Source organism: Bubalus kerabau, chromosome 14, assembly GCF_029407905.1.
Source record: "Bubalus kerabau isolate K-KA32 ecotype Philippines breed swamp buffalo chromosome 14, PCC_UOA_SB_1v2, whole genome shotgun sequence".
Taxonomy (NCBI): Eukaryota; Metazoa; Chordata; class Mammalia; order Artiodactyla; family Bovidae; genus Bubalus; species Bubalus kerabau.
In genome coordinates this window covers 1999679-2018837 of record NC_073637.1, presented here as the reverse complement: position 1 = coordinate 2018837, position 19159 = coordinate 1999679, and the positions used below count along the sequence as shown (strand labels likewise).

At 51.2% G+C, this 19159-nt stretch overlaps 1 pseudogene; it reads left to right on the top strand.

Annotated features, from left to right (window-relative positions):
• The first annotated feature begins 396 nt into the window (after positions 1 to 396).
• Positions 397 to 515, top strand: LOC129627430 (uncharacterized; annotated as a pseudogene).
• Positions 516 to 19159: the final 18644 nt, after the last annotated feature.

Here is a 19159-nt window from a genome sequence, read left to right as displayed (position 1 = left end):
ATACTAAGTCAACAAACAGAGAGACCAATGAAGAGCTACAAATTATTTTTTTTAAAGGAAACTAACATAAATTCTGGATTTGAAAACGAAAATAATTGAAATGAAAAATTGATAGGTTCAATAGCACATATGAGATGCTGGCAGAAATAATCCATAAACTTGAAGATGAATTCATAGAAATCAATGTAAAAATAAAGAGAAAAAAATGTTGAGGGAAAATGATCTAAGGCATCCATTCATTACACCATCGAGTATGGAAGGAGAGAGACTCTCAGAAAGCAGGGAGAGAAAGGGGAAGGAGTAAAATTACTTGTAGTCGGAATGGCTGACCGGCAGGTCAGAGCGAAAGGGAGGCGCAGCGCAGGGCTCTTAGGGCGCCGGGCGGCAGCGGCCTCCGTCTAAGGCCATAGCACCCTGAACGCGCCCTGTCTCGTCTGATCTCGGAAGCTAAGTAGGGTCGGGCCTGGTTCTTACTTGGATGGGAGACCGCCTGGGAATACCGGGTGCTGTAGGCTCTTTGCCTTCCCTCTCCTTTAGCCCCCGCCCCCACGTCCCAACTCTTGGGCTCCCGGACCCCAACCCCTCCTGGGGGTGGGTGGCCAGGGCACCGACTCCCGCTGCAGACCTGGGGTGCCTCCGCGCGGCCCGCGAGCCCCTCTGCATTTGGCTTCCAGGAAACCAGAGGACCGTCCCGCGGGTCTCCGTCTGGGGCTCCCTTGGCGTGCCTCAGGCAATCCCCGGGGGGCTGCACCAGCTCCAGCCCCAGCCCCAGCCCCAGCCCCAGCCCTACCCCCAGCCCCAGCCCCACCCCCACCCCCCCATCCTTGCAGGCGAACGCCCGAGCTCGCGCGCATCTGCGTGCACACACAGATATATGTGCACAGATGGTGCATGTATCTTGTTCAGTTATACTTTTGGTGGATATGTGCCTGGGAGTGGGACTGCTGAATCATATGGTACTTTTAGGTTTAGATCCTTCAGGAACCTCCATACTCTTTTCCATAGTGGCTCTACCAACTCACATTCCTACTAACGGTGGAGGCGAGTTCCCTTTTCTCCACATCCTCTCCAGCATTTGTTATCTACAGACTTTTCCATGAGGACCATTCTGAGCTAATGTGACATGGTACCTCGTTGTAGTTTGGAGTTGAGTCTGTCCAATCATGAGTGATGTGAAGCAAGATGACCTTTTTAAAATGCAGATGCAATTCTATCACCTCCCTGCTCCAACTGCTCTTGTATTTTCCCATCATAGTGAAGATATGACCAAATCCCTTCATTGCTTGGTCCCCACTTTCTTCTCTGATTTCTTTTCACTGGAATGCCTTCTGCACTCTTTTGGTTCCATCCCATAGGGCATTTTTTCATTTCTTTTCCTTGTCACGTAGCCTTCCAAGATGCTATTTTACCTGCCTGAAATTCTTCCTGCATCTCAACCCTGGTTTACGTTGGTTCAACCTATGGATCTCAACTCAATTATTAGTCTGAAAAGCCTTCTCTGACACCCAGTTTTTGGTGAGGGAAGAGGCCCCTATAGAAGTTCTCAAAGGATCTGCCTGTTATTTATCATTAGATTAGTCTCAGGGAAAGAAGGAACTTTGTGTCTTCTCTCAGGATTCTATTTCCAGAAACATATTACATGCCTACTAGCTCATAGTAGGTGCTCAATATTTATTCAGTGTGTGAAAGACAGAAAAGTTCTGTGAAGCCTCAACTTTTCACTTGGCTCAGCACTTTTGATCTCTTTGTATCTTTGTCCATCCAGTTCTTTTCTTTCTTCTGTTGATGTGCACACTATATTCAAGGCATGATCTAAGGCATGAAGACATATCAATAAATATAGGTTCTTGCTTTCCAGGAACTCGTACATCAGATTTCTATAATTCAGGGTTTTTTTCTTTAATGCTCTAGAACAATGTGAACTTTTAGTATTATCCATTTTCATTTCAAAGAAAGATCATTTTACTTACATAGCAAAGGTGGAGACCTTCCAACTTTCAGTCCAATACTTATACCTTTACCATTTCAGGCAAGTCTTGTGGTTCCTTCTGGAGGTGTGCGGCTCTTCCAGAAATGTGAAGATCTTCCATAGTCCTCAGACTTTGGTGTGATTTGAAATCATCAAGAAAGTTTCCAGGTATAGGTTCCAGACCACCACCTCAAAGAGTCAGTAGCGAATGGAGTGGATTCCAGGAACATGCATTGTTAACCAGCATCACTGGTGATTCTGTTGCTACAGACTCAATGCAGTGGGCAGGGCCTGGACTGCCCACTGGGTCTGATGTGGAATGGAAAGAAGGGCTTCCCCCCTCCACTGTTTCTAGCCTTGTGACTAGAAACGGTCCCCAAACAAAAATCAGACAAACAAGATAATCCCAGATGGTAGTCCATGAGATGAAGGAACTAAGCAGCTGGTTGAGATGGAGCCAAGGGGAAAGTTTGCTCTTTTTTTCTCCACCTCTACTCCTTTCTTCCTTGATGCCTTAGTGATTCATCGTGGAGATTTGAAATAAAGTTCACAAGAGTCATATTTGTCGAATAAAGATTTTGCATTGAACCAACTCTAAAAAATGAAGAAAGTTTCACCTGCCACATGTTTCTTTTAAAAAGTCAATTGCTTTTCAACTCTGGGGTTTCTCCATTGCCTTGTTCAAGTAGCCTTAATCGGAAAAATAAAATATAACTAAATAAAGATTTAAATATACCAACAAAGGAAAGCTTCCGCTTCTTAAATCATCTTTCCACTTAGTAGAACACTAGCTCTTTTCTTTGTGTTTTGACTAGGCAATTAGTTGTATCGTGGCTCAGATGGGAAGGCATCCGCCTGCAGGAGACTCAGGTTTGATCCCTGGGTCGGGAAGATCCCCTGGAGAAAGAAATGGCAACCCACTCCAGTATTCTTGACTGGGAAATGCCACGGACAGAGGAGCCTGACGGGCCACAGTCCATGGGTAGCATAAAAGTTGGGCACAACTGAGCAACTAAGAGCAGAAGTATTTCCAAGGGCCACATTCAAGAGATTTGGAACTCTTGCTTGACTCCCTCATGTTGACCATGTTGACTAGGCAGCAGATAGCAGCTGATTCATCTGTACAATTAAAAAAGAATGTGTCATTCTGTTCTATACTTTTCTGTACTGTAGGCAGAGACTGTACAGAGCAGATGTCTGGACTTGTACAGGACTTTCGGTCCTTTAGAGGATTACAGTGGCACCATCAATGCTTGCCAGAGGTGGCAGGAAGGCGGCCCTGGAAGTTTGAGTCCAGACATGTCCAGTGTTTTAGACTCATATATCAGATGAGTCAGAGTGCATTTACCCTTCACTATGTCTCCATAGAAAGTTGCTTTGGGTTTGGAGGTACACACACACACACACACACCCTGCCGCCGAGACAGGTCAAGAGCTAGAAACCACAGGTAAGGGAGACGGAGAAAGAGGGAGAGAGAGACAGCAAGAGGACACGCAAGCTTCCCAACCCCCGGCCTCCACACCCTCCCCCTCCACTCTGGGTATCCACCCGGCCCCAAGTCGACCCGACCCCACCCTCACCCACCGACACACTCACACACACTCTCACACACTCACCCTCTGGCCTGGGGGTGGGGGCTGGGTCTCGCCTTAGGTAGCCAGGCCGAAGGGGACCTTTGAGACCTCGGCTTCGAGGAAGTCTTGGGGTCCCCACGGGTGACCGCCAGCCCCAGGGCACCGCGTCCAGCCGGGGCCCGGCCCAAGGCTGACGCCCCCTCCCTTGGGGAAGCTGCTTCTTCCATGTGGCCTTCCTCTGAGGTGCGTCACGGGCTGTGCCAGTGTGTCTGTCTCAGATCTGATGCCATCCTCTCTCCCCTGTCTGTCTCCTGTTTGCTGTCTCTCTGTCACTCGCTCTGTGTCTCCATCTGTCTCTGCTTCCCTGTGTGTGTGTGTGTGTGTGTGTGTGTGTGTGTGTGTGTGTGCACGCGCGCACATGCGTCTGTCTGTCTGTCTGTATCTCCCTCTCGCAGTCTTGGAGTCTGTCTCTGAACTTTCATCTCTTTCTGCCTCTGTCTCTCCTGACACCCGGCGGCCCGTCCGTTCCTCTGGCCCCAGCCTCTCACAGGTGCTATGGCTCTGGCTGACGAGCTTGCGACGGCGGGCTGTCGACTGTCTGTGTGTCTGTCCGTGTGACTGCCTGTCGCTCGTTTGCTCTCTCAGGAAGGTTGTGTGCTTGTCCGGCGGCGTGGGGGAAAGGGGGGTGGTGCTCGGTAGGGCGAAGGGGCGGGACTGAGGCGCTCGGGAGGACTGCGCCTCCGTGGCTCCCGGTGGGTTTGGGCACCGGGCAGGTGTCCGGCAGGATGGGCGCTCAGGGCCCTGGCTGGGCTGCGCCTAGGCCCACAGGAGGCTCAGAGGCCCGCGGGCCGCGGGGGAGCGGGTGGCGGCGGGTCCGAAAGCCAGACACCTCTGGGCCGCACGGCCCTGAGCAGCGAACGGGATCCGGGGAGGCCCGGTTCGCCGAGCGCAGCCGGGCCTGGAGAGGCCTGGGGTGGGAGGGCACCGAGACCTCCGCGCCCCTCAGCCCACCCCCCAGGCCCCGCACGCACGCACGCACGCACGCCCGGCATGCCGCTGGGGGTCCTGGAAGCCCTCCGGGCTGCCGAACCTGGCCAGGCGTTTGCTGGCCACGGGGCGGCGGTGTTCGGGGGCGTGGCGGCATTGGCCGGCCGGAGTCTGGTCGCGGGTCCTTCGGCTCAAGTACAGCGCGCGCCCCCGGGGAGAGGTGCGGCCGGCTGGCCCGACCGGCAGGTCAGAGCGAAAGGGAGGCGCAGCGCAGGGCTCTTAGGGCGCCCGGCGGCAGCCGCCTCCGTCTACGGCCATACCACCCTGAACGCGCCTGATCTCGTCTGATCTCGAGGGCTCACATTCGATGGTGGGCTTGTCATCTCGTACCTCTTTCTCGTAAAGCTGGCAGCTGAGGGAATGAGGGAAGTGTAAAATTGAATAACAATAGACTATGTGGAATCTGTGAATCTGGACCTCTGTGAATCCCTAGGTCTAAGGAGAGACTGGCAGCTGCCGATGTGGAGTATCTGTCCCCATGACCACGTTTACGTTATCAAATGTGCCATTGACCGCCCTCCCCCCACCCCGAGGGGCAGGGACCCCCACGTGGCAGCCTCCAGGCTCGCTCTCTCCAGCTCATCCACCCTCTAGAAGTTTCCCCAGACCCTCAGTAGGAGTGGGCACTGCTGCGGGTGTGCGTTGTGTGTCCTCGTGCCCCATGTGACGTTGCACGACTAACCGCACTCTGTGTTTGCACCCTTCCTCCCGCGCTCATGGGACCAGGCAGCGTGGCGGGAACGCAGGGGCTGGATTCTGCTCCAGTCAGGACTTGCTCCTGATGTGCTTTGGGGTGAGTACAGGCCGGCCTGGTCCTGCGGGGGCACGGAGCCCACGCCCCAGGGAGTGGAGGGTCAGCGGGTCTCCGGAGGTTAGCCTGGGAGAACCCTCACAGCAGAGAACGTGACCTTGGTGCCCCACTGCCGCCGGAGTGGTCAGAGCATGGCCAAGGCCCCTCGCATAGGGACGCGTGGGTATCCCTCCCACAGTGGCAGTGCTGCCGGCCACGCCCTGCGTGCACGTTCTCGGAGGGAACAGGGCCCAGACCGTCAGGGTTCACGAGGCTGCCCTGCCCTGGACCTCTCCGTGCAGAGGCCAGCATTTCACACGGAGGTGCACCGGCATCTGGGGCTCGGCGGCCACTAAGGGGCCACCCTCCCTTGCAGGTGCTGCTCTGGGTGGTCCTCTGGTGGGTCCGGCCCTGGGGCCCAGCCCTGCTCGAGCAACTCTGAGGGCAGGAGGCTGTCTGCTCTGTCCTGTTCACATCTCAGCTAGAAAGCTGGATTGGGCTTTTGAGGGTTTTTTTTTACCAGCAGCTTTTAGCTGTATGTCAGAATCAAGTCAGCCACAGAGTTCTCTCCTTGATCTGCTTGGTCCTCCATGTTTCTCTGAATTCTCAAAGCAGCTGAAGCCCCAAATGGGGTAGGGGGTGGGGGTGTCAGGAGGGGCAGGGGCTGGGGGCACCAGCTGCCAACCCAGGACTGACTTTTCTGTGTGTTTGTTTCCAGTTTACCTGCACGAATTCTCCAGATGTTTATACAGCATCCAGTATACAGCAAAGACTACATTTTGAACTCGATGTCATCTTTACTCTGTTAATACTTGTTACATGGATCCGAAGATATTACAGGGTTTTTAATTAGTGAAAAATTCATGAAGACCATAGAGAAAAAATATTTTAGAATTTAATGTTTCTGATATTTATGTAAACTTATGACTTCATTTATAGAATTACTTCCTTTTTCTTGTATATTCAGGCTATGAATATCCTTTCAGATCCATTCATGTTCTGATACCTGGTTTCAGTCTTTCAAATGAATGTACTGTAGTGCTTGTCTGTATAAATCCTATGAACAAACACAGGGCTTTTGTAAATGATGCATTTATTGTCATTATTCTTGTTTTTCAATGTTAAACCATGAGAGAAGGGGTTTTCCTGAGATTGTAAAATCATCATGACACGGTGTGCATTATTATCCTTCCAGAATGTAACCAAGCTCTCCAACAATCACTCTGAAATAAGCAAACTTAATTTCAACCAATTGTTGGTGGATGTTAACGACTGGCCTAAACTGTACTTTTTCTAGCAAGAAATGGTTTTTGTCCACAGCGTGAAGTGATTTAAAGGTACTGGGTGTTAAATGTGAGCTTCTAATGCAATTTGGGCTGAAAGGATGCCTAGAAGACGACTATGAAGATCTCTCCTGTAACCTAGTCTCTGTGGACCCGGATCCCTCCTCTCCCGTGAGACTCTTTGGGGACCAATCGCGATGCCCTGCACCTGCTGCAGAGCCATCGAGCTGGACAGTGAAGGTGCCACTTCCCAGACAGACAGGGTAGTGCAGCTCTGACAAAGGCCTTATTTTTATGTAAATCATCTTTTTACATGTTTGTAAACATGTGTAAAGAATGGACCTAGGCGTACATTTTTAGATTGTGATGACATAGCCATTCTGGATTGTATAAATAGCAAATGTAATCTTTACTTTTTCAGCAGCACATTAAAAAAGCCAGCAAGAGATGCGTTCAGGTCACAGTGTGATATTTATTATGCAGCTGGTATCTTGGTAGACAGAGACAGCATGTCTCTTTACATGTGGGTTCCGCCTTTAATTTACTTGTACAATTCATTGTTATCATTCTATTTTCCTATTAATCTTTTGTGAACTTCCCGAATATGTGACAAAGTACGTACAGTCTACTTTTGAACTATTTTTATCACAGTATTATTTATTGCTTTCTTTCAATCAGGTACTGAAGCAAAATTTCCCAGGGCCAATAAAGAGTGCCGAGGGTAAGCTGTACTCTCACTGAGAACAGACCAGAGCTGGTAATGGGAGCCCGTGTCATCCCACGGACATTCTCTTAAGAGAAACGGACGGATGCAATGGAAAGGCCAGAAGGCGGAAGCATAGGTGTCCCTAGAGGGCGCCCGACGGTGTGTTCATTCCCTTGGCTCCGGAGACAAGAGGCTCCATCACTTCAGCATCTGCGGGGACAGGGCCCCTCTGCTGCTGAGGCGTGGGCAGCGGGCCGAGGGTGGGAACAAAGTGCAGGTGTCGAGGCTCGCCATCGGTCACAGGGCGGGGTGTCCGAGGGCAACCTTGACGGGGACCCGAATGATGCACCCTAGTCCAGCATCAGGTCCTCCCTCAGCATCAGACCCTAGGTCCAGCATCAGACCCCAGTCCAGCATCAGATCCCAGTCCAGCGTCACGGCCCTAGTCCAGCATCAGGCCCTCCCCCACCCTCAGACCCTCCCCCCACCTCCGACCCTTCCCCAGTATCAGGCCCCCCACCTCCAGTATGAGGTGTGGCAGCCCTAACTTGTCTGGTACTCCTGAGCACACTCAGGCAGCCCCAGAGCAGCAGGACAATAGCTCTGGCAGGAGGTGCATCTTTAGGAATCACCTGCGGAGCAGCAGCAGCTGGCGTTTGTTTCAGGTCAAGGAGAGACAAAGAAAAGGCACTTGTGCAGGAGGCAGTGGAGGTTGTGTGCACGTTCCCCAGCTCTGCTTCCTCCCCGTAGGGGCTTTGCTCTCCTGCTCTCTCACAGGCCCCAGGGTGGTGTCCTTCCAGATTCACGGTCTCCTTGATATCTCAAGCCCAAGTCCTGAGTTGCGTCCCAGTCCGGTGTGGCAGAGGGCTGGGAACACCCAAGCTCAAGGGCTGAAAGGATCCCAGGGGGACAGCCGGGCCCCAGCAAGTAGCAGGGCAGGGCATGAGGGTGGCCGCCCACAGAGGGCCCCAGAGCAGCACTGGAAGGAGAGCGGTGATGCCTGAGCTCACTCGGGGACGCTGCCCGGCCTGGCACTCAGAGAGGTTACTGCCAGCAGCTCTGGGGATGCAGGAAGCCCGGTGAGTGACACCACGCCACCCAGGCCGTGTGGTGGGCACTGCTGACCATGGCCTCGGTTTTCATTCCGGTTCCAGCTGTCCCTCCAAGGGCTGACGGGCTCCTCTTCCGAATGGCACAGATATTTCCTCTATGTGGGTGAACGCATCCCTTGTTTCTGTTGGCGCTGTTGTCGCTCATCGTGTGTTTTCCTCTTTACAACCTGTGCTTGCTGCTCTTCCAGTTTAACTTAGGAGCGGCCCTTATGTTCTGCGTTTCTAGTTGTCAGCATTCACTGGGGCTTTCCAGGTGGCGCTAGGGGTAAAGATCCTGCCTGCCAATGCAATAGATAACGAGAGATGTGGGTTCGATCCCTGGGTTGAGAAGATGCCCTGGAAGAGAGCATGGCAACCCACTCCAGTCTTCTTGCCTGGAGAATCCCATGGACAGAGGAGCTAGCGGGCTACAGTCCCTGGGGTCGCAGAGTCAGACACGACTGAAGCAGGTTAGCACACACTCAGGTTTTAGTTCAGTCGCTCAGTTGTGTCCGACTCTTGCCACTCCTTGGATTGCAGCACTCCAGGCTTTCCTGTCCTTCACTATCTCCTGGAGTTTGCTCCAACTCATGTCCATTGAACCATCATGCCATAGAGCCATCTCATTCCTGTTTCATCCACGAGAGAGGTGGCTGGGGCTCGGCAAAGTGCCTGGTCCCACTGGGTGGGTGTGAACCTGCCCTCACCGCTCCCTAACCACGTGACTGTCACTGTGTCCTCCTCTGTGAATCGGGAGGGGGCAGCACCTGCTTGCTAAGGCGCACACAGCATCTGGTACATAATCAATGCACCATCCATCTCAGCATTGTATTTACTAATAATAGGGATAGCATTTAATAATCTGCTCCTTTTTCTCTCTTGTCACTTAGCTGTGCTCCAGACCACATCTGCTTTACTTACCCCTGTACATCCCACACCCAGCACAAACAAGACTCAACAAATTTGTGGCTGAAGAGGCAGGAACATATGCTGTCTGTCCTCAAGGAGAGGAAGCTGAGTGATATGGGGGCCTGATGATAACCCTGTGTGATGAGGGGACCCCAGGAGGACCTGTGTGGCTGTGGGGTGGGGTGGGGGCATGGGCAGAACCCCTGATGAGCTCCTGGGGATGGGGAAGGTGGCAGGAAGGAGGGCGGGCTGTTCCTTGTGGGGTGTCCACAGATTGTACCTCACCCCTCACTGAGGACCACTTAGGCCGTTTCCAAACACATGTCACTGTTAGGATGAAACAATCATTGCCCAGCTCCTACTCAATCAATTGCGTAGAATATGTTTCTAGCACTGGAGTACAATCATCTGCTTTATTCATTCCATGCTCCATTCATCCACCCATCCAGCCAGCCATCTGTTCATCCATCCACCACTCACTAATCCATCCATCCATCCACCCAACCATCCACTCATTAACTCAGCCGATCATCTCAGACCCATTGAGAAGACAGACGCCTCCTCCACTCCTGCTCCCAGGAGGACCCCCAGCGTGATTGACAGGAGCCTCGTGGGGACGACGGGGGAGACACAGAAGGGAGATGCCTGCAGGCCCTCCTCCCTCTGAACGGTGAAGCACCCACCTGGTCCTAACGCCTCCTTGCTGGGGTGTTCAGGCCGGCCCTTTTCCTTCTTGCGAAACAAGCGGCTGATGGAGGACTTGATGCCCTTCTTCTCTGGGGCTTTGTGCAGCGAGCCCTGGCTGCTGGTGCTGCTGCTGGGGTTGTTCCCGGGGCTGTCCTGAGAGCCTGTGGAGCTTCGGGGAGAGAAAACGACCTTTAACTGGCACCCTTGTGCAAACACACACCCCTCCACAAGAGCTACTGATAGAAACGGGCACCCAGCAACACCTGCGCCTCAACCTCGCAGCTGACAGTTGGAGTCTCCTTCACCAACCACACTCCACACAAGCAATGCAGGCTCCCGGCGTCAGACAACCGCACTGGGAAGCTGAGATTCTCTGCCTCGAGCTCTCCCGCGAGGAGGGCTTGACTCCAGGCCAGCTGGTGCAGAGGGCGCTCTGACCCTCCCTTAGGGTCGCTGCTCGGCAGGTGACGACGCTCCAGGAGAAGACGAGCTCCCCTGCTCTGGGTAGATCCCCCCGCCTCCCACAGGGTAACCATCCCCGGCCGTGGCAGGAGAGCGACGGTCACCGTGCAGGGCCGCTGGTCAGGTGACCACATGTGCCCTCCATCGAGTGCTGCCTGGCTCAGGACGGGAGCTCAGCAAGTGGTGGTCTGAATGAGGACAGTGTCAGTCACAGGAGGGGACAGGGTCTCCTGAGAGGAGACCCCTGCAGGAAAGGGAGGGACCCTCAAGAGCGAACCCGAGAGGCACGGGGCCGTCACCGTCAGGAACGTGCCCCAGGCCGGGCAGACCTCTACCAAGAGCGGGAAGAAAGCTCCCACAGGAGTCAATCTGTAGAGATGGACGTTTTCTAAAATCACTGAGGTCACTGAGCTCTTCTTCCCCAGCACCTGAAGTTCACCACTAAACACAGGCACCGAACTCAGTGGTATTCCTTTAAAATCATCCTTGCAACTCTTTCAAGACAAGAGGCGCAGGGCTCCTGAAACTGACGACGCACACACAGGCCGCTTACTTGTGGGCGTCCCTGAGGTCCTCGTGGGTGGCTGTGCGCAGCGCCCCCGTGTGCAGGCGGCCCAGCCGAAGGGACCGCGGCCAGGCGAGGGTCGAGGGTTCACATCTGATGGCGGTCTTGTCATCTTCTACCTCTTCCCGTAAAGCTGGCAGCTGAGGGAGTGAGCTAAGTGTCAAATTGGCTAACAATAGACTGTTCTGAAAAAGGCAATCACACAGGCTTTACATTATAACCAGAAACTTATTTGAAAATCTATTGGCTATGCTTTCCCCCAAGTACAAAAAAACCCTTGTTATAGCTTAATGCCATCTTAAAGGACTGTCTTGTTCAAAAAAAGTGGGGCTATGGGGCAGCGAGAGCATCTGACTGAGTGCAGAGACCCCGGACGGGAGCCTCCCTGCAGTCGGCCTCGGCCCTCCCTGGAATCCAGCGACCAGATGGCCCTGTAGGGCAGGACAGCAGAGCGATGCTGGCACCGTGGATCCTGCACGGCATGAACTGCCCTGATGACAGGACTGTGCTCATCGCCAGATGCTGCTCAGAAGCACCACAGCTAGAGTACGAAACCTCTCAGCAAAGCCGTCCAGACCTTTCTGTTTGAAGGAGAAAAAGACACAGCTTGTGCCACCATCCAAGATCATTTGTAGTGATGATGCAGGTTACTGGAACCCATGACAACAAGAGAAACACAGAAAAGGTACCTAACCCCTCCACGCGAACACCATGTGCCTGGATCGTATTTCTCGGTAACATACAGACTGGGGACTACCCACTGAAGTACTTACACGCTGTTCGAGTGTCATTTGCTCACAGTGGTTTCCATAAGGCGCCCCCAGGTCTTCACTAACAGATGATCTTGTATCACCCTAGAGCGGTGGGAGGTTCAAAAGGGAGGAGATATATGGATACCTATGGCTGATTCATGTTGAGGTTTGACAGAAAAGAAAATTCTGTAAAGCAATTATCTTTGAATTAAAAAATAAACTAATTAAAAAAAAAAAAAGAAGATGATCTCTCTTGGACTCCCAGCGTTTCCGCTGGTCCTGGGTGTGAGGAAAGGAAGACAGTGTGGGAACAGATTAACCCTGCAGGGTCCAAACAGGTCTCACTGATACATTTTGGTGTGTGGCTAAACCTGGGGAGGTTTTAGGAAACATGCATGGCATGTATTGTTATAAACAATGAGTGCGTTGTGTTAACCAACTAACCTGTGCCTTTTTGGTGGGATTCTGTAAAGAATACTGATCCCGTGCAGCCCCAGAGGAGCTTGGTGACAACAAAGTAACTTAGTGCAAAATACAGCTGAACTCATTTAACAGCAGCTGGATAAACTTGGCTCCCTCCCCTGAGCTCTAACAAGAACCCTCAGACAACAGAAGGCTACAAAGGCTAGAAATTTTCCACATGGAACTGAACAGGGATCAATCTCAAATTCAAGTTAAAATAAGCATTTATAAAAATCAGAAAACAACAACCAACAGAGCAGGGAAGTGACACACCTGGGTTGACTATGGACTCAGTGGAGACAAACACCTGCCTCGGAGTCAGGGCCCAGGCCAGCCCCTTCCCCCGGGCCTCCTCCTGAGGAAGGCCTCTGGGTCTGCAGCCTGGCTGCCCTCCCCCAGGATGGGAGCTGCCCCACTGGTGCCACATGTGGCTAGGAAGGGCAGTGCCGTGTCCTCGCTGAACAGGAGGGCAAAGCAGGCCACAGAGCGGGCGAGCGGCACGCCCAGGTCACCAACCCCAGGGGGACGGCGCTGCTCTGCTGTGCCCAGCAGAAGGGCTCCCGGGCACTGAGCCCCCTGAACTGGAGCACGGCCACCCCAGTCCTGCGGGAAGGCCCAGGAGTGCTCGGCCAGCGGGCTGGGAGCAGGAGAGGGACAAGGAAGGCCAGCCCTTGGGGCACTGGACTCCAACAACAGGGGCTCATCCAAGTGACCCGAGGGGAGAGGCAGAGAGCTCCCTCCTGATGCTCCCTCCATCAGGGATGCCGTGATGGACACGAGAGCCTCTGGAGGAAAGCGGGCTGGACAGCACCACGGTTAAGTGTCCAGGCTCTGATCAGACCAGTCTGCACACGCTGCTGGGTGTGAGAGCCTGGGCAGGGTGCCCGGCCTCGCTAAGCCTCAGTGTCTATGTCTGCTGAACGGGGATAGCAGTAGACTGGACCTCACCTGGGGATGAGATGACAGACTCGGAAAGCACGTGCCCGGCACACAGAGTCTCCTGCACACTGCTACCCACCATCATTAAATTGGCTTCCCGCAAATCTAACATCTATGGCTCTGATTCAGTCATTTCTTATATGAAAACACTAAGCGGAAATTCCATGGTGGTCCAAAGGTTAAGACTTGGCACTTTCACTGCCGGGACACTGGTCTGATCCCTGGTTGGGGAACTAAGATCCCATAAGCTGTGCAGCACGGCCAAAAACATAAGTACAGAAATTTTTAAAAATAATAAATAATACTATGTCTATTATAAACAAGCATGAGATGACCAGAAGGCCAACAAGTGGGAGAAAGGCACACTGTTACAATTGTCCCAACGAATGACCAATTTCCAACAGAACCATCAGCACATTTTAAGTGGTGGGTGAGTTTCATCACTTCCATTAAACCGTCAATTATTCACCAGGACATAACCACACAGTGTTCATTCACGTTAAACGATAAGGACTCTTCAATACTTCACAGAGAAACAAAGGCCTGCTAAATTACTCAATAGTTTACCTTTCGACGCTGCTTCCTTAAATCACTAGGCTGATAGGTGCATGCAAAGAAATGAAGAGAAACCAGATTTATTGCGACTTGGAAGCTAAAATTTCAAGAATCCCTAGAGGCAAATACAGTAAAGCAAAAATGATGGCAAACATGTAAGTGACATGAAGATTTAGAGAAATGTGACTGGAAACAGAACATTTTTTTGACCACAGAAGTTAAATAAGCTATTCGAGATTTACTAGAGAAACACTAAAAATTATTACTCAGGAAGATACCATTCTATTACAACATCATGATTTATTAAAGCACAGCATTCTGTACAACAAAGGGCCTTAACAGGTGTCTATTCTCAGCCAAATCTCTCTATAAGTTAGCTTCTCTTAATCAAAAACATGTTACACTTTAAATTAGTAATTTAACTGATGAGGAAGTTACCATAATACCTAGTTTAACATTGAACAAATCTAACCACCTCTTGGACATTCATGTAAAATCCTGACATAGAATTTGATTTAAAACTTCTCAAAATAAATTCATTAAAGCAAGTTCCCTGTGAAAATATGTAAGAATGAAAGCTAGCACAATAGCAGGTGCAGTCTTTACATTTTATTAACCATAGAAGATACTTTTTTAACGAGTCTAATAGAGACATTAACTGTGCAAAAGCTGATGAGATTTACAGTCTTAAATACAAGCACCAACACAGAAAGGATATTGTGTCAGTTCAGTTCAGTTCAGTCGCTCAGTCGTGTCCGACTCTTTGTGACCCCATGAATCGCAGCATGCCAGGACCCCCTGTCCATCACCAACTCTTGGCGTTCACCCAAACTCATGTCCATTGAGTTGGTGATGCCATCCAGCCATCTCATCCTCTGTCGTCCCCTTCTCCTCCTGCCCCCAATTCCTCCCAGCATCAGAGTCTTTTCCAATAAGTCAACTCTTCACTTGAGGTGGCCAAAGTGCTGGAGTTTCAGCTTTAGCATCGGTCCTTCCAATCAACACCCAGGACTGATCTCCTTTAGAATGGACTGGTTGCATCTCCTTGCGGTCCAAGGGACTCACTCTCAAGAGTCTTCTCCAACACCACAGCTCAAAAGCATCAATCCTTTGATGCTCAGCTTTCTTCACAGTCCAACTTTCATATCCATACATGACAACTGGAAGAACCATAGCCTTGACTAGATGGACCTTTGTTGGCAAAGTAATGTCTCTGCTTTTGAATACGCTATCTACGTTGGTCATAACTTTGCTTCCAAGGAGTAAGCGCCTTTTAAGTTCATGGCTGCAGTCACCATCTGCAGTGATTTTGGAGCCCCCCAAAATAAAGTCTGACACTGTTTCCCCATCTATTTCCTATGAAGTGATGGGACCAGATACCATGATCTTAGTTTTCTGAATGGTGAGCTTTCAGCCAACTTTTTCACTCTCCTCTTTCACTTTCATCAAGAGGCTTTCTAGTTCCTCTCCCTTTCTGCCTTAAGGGTGATGTTATCTGCATATCTAAAACTCTACTAATTCTACGCTTAAGAGGATCATTTCTTTATGTAAGCACAATCTCATTTATGAATTATACATGATATGTAGTTTAGGATCCATCTACATACATTATGCTTATAACTGCGTGCTGCTGCTGCTAAGTCGCTTCAGTCGTGTCCGACTCTGTGCGACCCCATGGACTGCAGCCTACCAGGTTCCTCCGTCCATGGGATTTTCCAGGCAAGAGTACTGGAGTGGGTTGCCATTGCCTTCTCCTGTAACTGCATAGTGATACACCAATTCAACTTACTGCTATGGGGGAAAAACACCATTTAATGAGACATGAAGACAAAGCACAAACCTGACTAAGGGGACACACGCTGTGGACCACAGCACGGCTATGACCAGAGCAAGTGAGGGGACGGGGGAGGGGAGATGGATGGGTAAACTACAGCCTCGGGGGCTGGGGGGGGGGGATCTGGATTCATGACGACTAAGCAGACAACAGGATGAGAGAGGGAATCAAAACCAATGATGAAAGCAGACACACTGTCAGAGAACTCCAACAGCAAGGAAAACATGCAGAACTGTTCTTTTCCAAATATTCGGAAAGAAATCAAGCATGAAACCACAGAGAAATCATCAAAGAATTTTAAATATCAACTAATTAGCCAATGATGCAAATTATAAAAACAGTGTGTCAAAAGACCACAAAATGGACTAGTTACCACTTCACAGGCCGCTAAAATGATTCACGGTTAATTTAATTATAAGCTGACTAACAATGCAGCTAACATGCAATGGGTGGTAACAGAAAAAAGAGACAATACAAGTCCAGTTACAAAGCAGAATGTTGTACACGTGATTTCATGGGGTGAACAGCAATGCACTCACAACACCTAAGCTAAACACGCAAGAAAGCTGGAACATGTGCTTTAGAGCCACACACTCTGTCACCAAAAGCCCTAGGTCGTCATCCCAGTTTTAGACTCGGAAAAGTGAGGCAGCCCGACGTCTTCCCTGGGGCCCTGGGCCCTGGGCTTTTAACCTGGTTTCACACGCAGAGCTGGCCTGAGCGCGTGGCCAGGTCCATCAGTAAGCAGACCAATGTAGATTCTTGGTTTTGTTCCCACCGCATGCCCTGCACCCTGTAGCCAGGCATCCCCAGTGGAAAATCTGCTGCACGGCTTTCCCATGCCATGAGAGCTGCCTATGGTTACTTTCACGAAGCTGTCTGCTCCCTGAGAACAGAAACTTCCCTGCAGCTGCTGTGCCCTGCACAAGGCCAGGCCCAACGTTACAGAGGCAGGCTCTGGCTGAGTTCATGATGACGTGCTAAGTGGTGGTCCAAATATCAAGACTAATTTGTCGCTGTGCCATTGTGGAATGATTAAAGACGAGGCAGTTTAAAAACTTTTAGACCTCTGAGCGTAGCAAATGTACCTGATTTTCTTCTGGGTATAAAGAGAAAAAACAAAAAACAAACAAAAAACAGCATGCTGGGGGAGGGGTGCGGCAGGGAGGAGGCAGTCACATACCAGAGTCATGATGCCCAGCTGGTCTCCCTCCTGCGCCAGGCTCTGCTGCCTCCTTCTGGGCTTGGGCAGGGGCGGGCAGGAGCCAGCATGCGAGGAGGTGGGAAGCAGGTTGAGGGAGCTCACTGATTTAAAACGACGGAGGCTGCCTAAGCTCCCCCTGCCCTCCCTGCTCTCAGTCTCCTCGGCCCGCTGCTCCGTGTTCTCCTCTTCTTCGATCAACCTAAAATAGAATAAAAGGCGTCACCTGCCTCTGTCAGCAGAGGAACCTGTCTGGACAATAAATTTGTGTCATGATTAGCAAATTCCAGAAACAGTTGCTCAATTAACATCTCAGCCAAAAGGTTCTACCTTTCCTCTTTTGAATATTCTCAAACTTAGAATAACTTAGCCTTGAGTCTTACAAACTGGCCCTGACCATCCACGCTTGATTTCACTTATTTACTCTAACATTCTGAAGGGGCCCCGGTGGCAACTCTCTTTCCTGTGAAGAGATACCTCAAGTTGACAACCCTTGCCTCCCCTGCTCTCAGGGCAGAGATGCACGTCAAGTGCCTCAAGTCTTTTCCGCTGGGAATCAGGAACTCTGTATAATCAAAACAGCAATTCACAAACAAGCTGCAGTTTCTAAACACAAGTCTCCAGACCAGATGAAGTGCTGAGTTGATCATTTTTTTTTTTTTTTTTAAGGTTGTATACATACAAACGCATCACTTGATGAAGTTCTCCACCAGCTTTGTGTGAGTTTCTGGATTCATGTCAATGTGCTGCATTAACCTAGAATTCACAGTTTCTGCTCTTCTCCCCTAATGTGTGGTGGATGTTTTTATATAGCAGTTTAAATATACGATTATGCAAATACAATGATTTTCAAATTAAAATACAAGATTCTTACAGGAAGTAAACTCCAGCTGCACTTCAACTCATACATCTGCAAAGTTTTTCACTGTTGATAACAAGTTGATGGACAGAATTGACCGTTTACATCAAGTCAACTTGTCACATAAGGAAAAATGACTTTTACCTGAAAACTTGCTGTAAAAATAAAAATATTAATCTATAACCGTTCCATATTTCCTGCAGGGATGCAGAAAGACCATCTTTCTGAGCTCGTCTGTGCTCAAACACGGCCCACAAAGCTGTCTGTCTTGGCGTGAAATGGGCAGGTGACACCACCTGCGTTTGCTGGTTGTCCCGTTCACCCCGTCTCTCCCCCGGAGCCCCGCGCTCGGCCGACAGGAACGGGCACCTCGGCCTGGGCTGACGTGATGAGACCAGTCTGAGCAGCAGCTCTGCCTGGTCCTGTGCAGGGTCACCGGCCTGCGGCCACTCTGAACGTGGACTCGGGACACGGGCATAGCTGGGCAGGTGTGGCACCAGGCAGGCCTCGGGGCCCCCAGCCACCTGGCTGCACCCAGACCCAAGGCCCCCTGCTCACCACGAGGCAGGCCTTTGGATTCTATCCTGTTTTGAAAATTGTTATACCTGCCAAGATGGTGTCTAAAGAAAACATCTTAAATATACTGAGGAGATGAGAAAAACTCAAACACATGTCCTTGGACCACTGTCTTACAACAAGCCAATCTTCATACTACATTAAGTTAAAAAGGAAAAGGCAGATCTGAGTGGGAATTTGCCAACCCCAAAACCCCAGCTTTCACCAGGTGGCTTTTCACCAGAACGTGGGGGGCTCTGAGGGACACAGGAGGGTCCACGGGCCGCAGGGGACACCGCCTCGGCACCTCACCCACCTTGGGGCTCAGAGCTGAGGGGGGACACCCCACAACGCCGCCCCCCCCGCCCCCACAGAGCGCTGACACCACACCGTGGACAGAACGCCCCGGCTGCCCGAGCTCTGTAATCAAGGGCCATCTCAAAACTGAAAATTCTTGAAGCAGACCTGAGGTCAGGTTTCTTACTATGGAACACTCAGACGTCCCTAGGAGAAGACAGCTCCTCAGAGAAACCGAGTTTCTGGGGAGCTGAGTTCAGGATCACCCACCGGATCTCTTCATTGATGGCGTCCAGCTGCTCCTGCATCATCACGGTCAGAGTCTTGGCATTGGCCTGCCTGCTGGGCGACAGCTGAGTGGCCGAGCTGAAGAGGGTGACCCTGTCGCCCTCGTCGTCAGACACGCCCTCGTCACTCTCAAACGCCTGGGCCACATCGGCCAGCATGCTGGCTTGCTGCGTGCGCTCCCAGTCCTGCTCCTTCAGGGTCTGCACCTGGGCACGAGAGGACCACGTCTCGTCAGCGACATTCAGGGCAGCTCAAGTCTATCAGGAACTGAACCCAATTTTACATGGAAGCCCTGACTGTGGATAAATGGGCCATGCTCATGAGACACTGCCA